Source organism: Bos indicus x Bos taurus, chromosome 3 (assembly GCF_003369695.1).
Source record: "Bos indicus x Bos taurus breed Angus x Brahman F1 hybrid chromosome 3, Bos_hybrid_MaternalHap_v2.0, whole genome shotgun sequence".
NCBI classification, from domain to species: Eukaryota; Metazoa; Chordata; class Mammalia; order Artiodactyla; family Bovidae; genus Bos; species Bos indicus x Bos taurus.
The window spans coordinates 22805285-22809159 of record NC_040078.1 but is presented as its reverse complement, the minus strand read 5'-3'; the positions used below and the strand labels follow the sequence as shown (position 1 = coordinate 22809159).

Sequence of the window (3875 nt, the reverse complement as noted above, 5' to 3'; positions counted from 1 at the left end):
GATAAAAAGCATTTCATGCAAAAAATGAATGTATAACAAATAACGTGGTGCTTTAAAAAGGTTTGAGAAGCTGTGCAGTGCTCCAAATTAAGGTTATGATTCTGATATATCAGAGCCCTGAAAACCACAAACCACTATGCTGAACTTTTGTCAGAGGAATACATAAGAATACCCATAGGCCAGGCACATAACTATAAAATATAGAAAGGTATGTGAACTCAGAAAACAACAGCATTCTCCAGCCAAAGTGGTATTTCTGTTGTCAACCAAAATCTATCAGGAAATTAGGGCAAAGAGGAAAAAGAAAGTGGGGGAGAGAGGGCTTTGCTGGCAATGAAAGATTATGAATTACTTAATTTAATATTAATCAAACACTTCAAGTGAACTCTAGACCTTGACATTGTAAATTAAGCTGCACAGTTGGGACATGAGAATGTTGGAATCACTTTTTAGTATATGTGGAATCATAGATTAGATGACACCTAAAAATATTTACCAAAAATTGTAAGTGGAATAGTTGAGTACTCTGGTTTCTAGAATTATAAGTGTTAATTCCCATTTAAAGATATTACCTATCTAGTATATTTAATATATTTGAACACATAAAATTAAAACTTTATATAATTTAATATTTATTGGATGTAACATATGCCAGTTTGACCAGTACAACCAGTATAGGAAATTTAGGAAGTGCAATTTAGTTAGGATTTTCTTTTTTTTAATAGTGAAAACTTTTATATTTGGAATTAGCCAGCTGGACTCAGTTTAGATGATGCCAATTTTGTTGGCAACATCCAAAGCATCATAGTCAGGAGCCAGTCGAACATATGCCTTCTTCTCTCCATCAGGCCTGATCAGAGTATTGACCTTAGCCACGTCAATGTCATAGAGCTTCTTCACAGCCTGTTTAATTTGGTGCTTGTTGGCCTTGACATCCACAATGAATACCAGTGTGTTGTTGTCTTCTATTTTCTTCATGGCTGACTCGGTGGTGAGGGGGAATTTGATGATGGCATAGTGGACAAGTTTGTTTCTCCTAGGGGCGCTCTTCAGAGGATATTTGGGCTGCCTCCTGAGCTGCAGTGTTTTGGGCCGCCGGAAGGTGGGCGACATCCGGATCTTCTTTTTTTTTGTGGCTGTGGACACCTTTCAACACTGCTTTCTTGGCCTTCAAAGCCTTTGCTTTGGCTTCAGCTTTAGGAGGAGCAGGGGCTTCCTTCTTCGCCTTCGGCGCCATCTTCATGAAAAGGCTAGTTAGGATTTTCAAGTCAATATAAACCCAAGACTTGTATAGAGTGGAGTATTATGCTGTTATTATTTTCCACATTATAAGAAAATCTGAAAGAAAATATATAGTCACTTTTAGATCAAAATTACTAAAGTATTCTAACTTTTCCGAGTCATCTCAAATATATATAATATTTAAATTGTTTAATTTTTAAAATGTATTAAGATGCACCTGTGATGTTTCATTTTGTGTGTGTGTGTGTGTGTGCTAACTAATCAAGAACATCAATTGAATCTATAGCGAAATCTTTTATTTTCTCAGGTTAGGAATTAAGCAATGTATTTTTACTTCAGGAAATATAGCATTTAAATATAAGTATAAACCTCTTTCTCTAGAAATTCTTAATTTTCTTATTTTAAATTTATATTTAAAATTATGTAAATGATTATTACTTTCCCTAAACTAACTGGGGCAGTAGCTCCTCTAAATTTTTAGATACCTAATTTGTCTCTTCTCTCCAGAGGAAGAGAAAGCATATAGATTTGTTTCTGAGAAAATCTTTAAAAGGGCAAAATTTCATCAAACTAGTGGGCACTATTTCAGATGAAGCAGAGGCAATGATATCTAGTAAAAGCACTTGCCAGAGAGTGAAGCAAAATGAAACAATTAAACAACACTATTGCTTACTGTTGAAGGACACTCATTGTTGAAAACTGGAGTAATTCTGTGATACACTTATGAGTCCCCAGTGTATGAATCTGTGCATGAAGTCATTGCTTTTCATCCATTTTTATTAAGGACTGAACTTGCTCAAAGTTCTGGAAGTATTCAATCTTGATTAGTAGAGTTATCAGAGTGCTCATATTGCTGACTTCAGCTTTTCTGTAATGATATAAATGGCTTTTCTTTTGCTTTCTATAGTCTGACTTAAACAATCCTTAAAGATCATTTATTTGATTTTTGCAGTTATTTAGGAACTTGAGTATACCAATGAAAGAGAGCTGCCTGTTGCATGCTAAAACATTCAACAGCATTCTTCCTGTAACAATTCTTTTTAAGTGTAGCTATCTATTTGTGGGGGGAACATTGTATATTAAGATCATCTTTATTTTAGGTATTCCCATTTTGCAGTTATTGACCACTATTGATTGGGCTTATATGGTTTTTACCAAATTGTGGAAAGACAAGAGGTGGACACATTCTCCGTGTTATAGTATTACTATTTCATATTAATGAAATATCAGAATCCTCAGGACAAGCAGCAATTGAAAAAGCCTCACAGCCCAGATTAGCTGTCAACTTCTACCTCACAGGGAATAGATCCCTGTCAACCACAACTCAACATGGATTATCCCCAGAAGTTCACTTCTTAAAATTACAAGCAGAATCCCACAGTGATGGGAGAAAGTAACGATGCACAAATGAGAGGAAGAAAAAAGACTTGTCCAATAAACACACTTAGTATGTAAAAGCCAAAGAGCTCAATTTTGCTCATGGGGTTCAACAGTAGAACAGAGCAAACATGAGCCACTAGATCCAAGGGTCCAGGTCTGAAGGAGGAGCCCGTCGGGGGCAGGATTCTATTGACTCTGGTGATGTGCTAATTTTTATGGAGGTAGTGGGGAAAAAAAGGAATAACAGACAAATTCAAATGCCAATTCCCCATTTTATAGGAAGGAGGATAGGCACTAGATTATTTTCATCAAGTCCAAATGTAAATAAAAGAGGAAAGGGGAGAAAGAAAAAATGTCTGGGGTCAGCAAGATTTTTCTCCTTGGATAAGCTGTTTGGTAGAAAGTTGTCAAAGAAGTCACTCTGACCAGTCTTCTCTGGACCTACTTGACTAGGTTATCAGAGAAAGCAATTACAGTTACTGGAGGACTTTAAAAATAGCATGTGCCCTGGGGCCAGACTTCCTGGGTTCAAGCCCAAGCTGTTTATCTTCTCCATTTCCTCATTGTAATGGTAACAAAATTAGTATCTACCTCCTCAGGGAGTGGTGATGATTGCAGGGTAATTCTCTAGAAGGTACTACAACGGGGCCTTGGCAAACACTGTGTATTAGTTCTCCCTCCAACTTAACACAACATCCTTAGCATTTGAGCACATATCTTTCAGATATTTTTCTCTTCATGTACCTTTTTACACAACTGAATCCAGATAAACTTTAAAATATTTGAAATATTAGGAGGATTACTGCAACTCTTAACATGGGAGGACTGTCAGCCCTACAGTCCTTAGAGCCTTCCCAAACACACAGGGAATTCCTATTGTGTGCCCAGGCTCATATTTTCCTCAAGAGGCTGCAAGGCTTGGTAAAGCAGCTCAAGATGTGGGGCCACAGCTCAGCGTATGTGAACTCTGACTTTGCTTCATTCCAGGTGAATCATCTTGAGAAAATTATTTTACCTTCTTTGATGTTCTCTCTCCTGAGCTCTAACTTGGGAGGAATCAAATGCTTGTAGCTGGGAGGCTAATGAATCAGACGTGGGAATCCCTGTGTAGGGCCTGGTACCCAGGTGACATCTGTCCTGGGGTGGCCCCTCCTCATCCCCTGAAGGCTGGACCACAGCAGCAGGGCCAGCTTCCCCTGAGACAGCGTTTCTGTTTACCCAGAGTGTGACGAGTACAAAGGTCCAACATGGCC

At 37.9% G+C, this 3875-nt stretch overlaps 1 pseudogene across 1 annotated transcript; it reads right to left on the bottom strand.

Moving 5' to 3' along the window:
• Positions 1-721: 721 nt before the first annotated feature.
• LOC113888157 lies at positions 722-1254 on the bottom strand (annotated as a pseudogene). The gene has a single exon (XR_003509873.1). The product of XR_003509873.1 is annotated as a 60S ribosomal protein L23a pseudogene (transcript).
• Positions 1255-3875: the final 2621 nt, after the last annotated feature.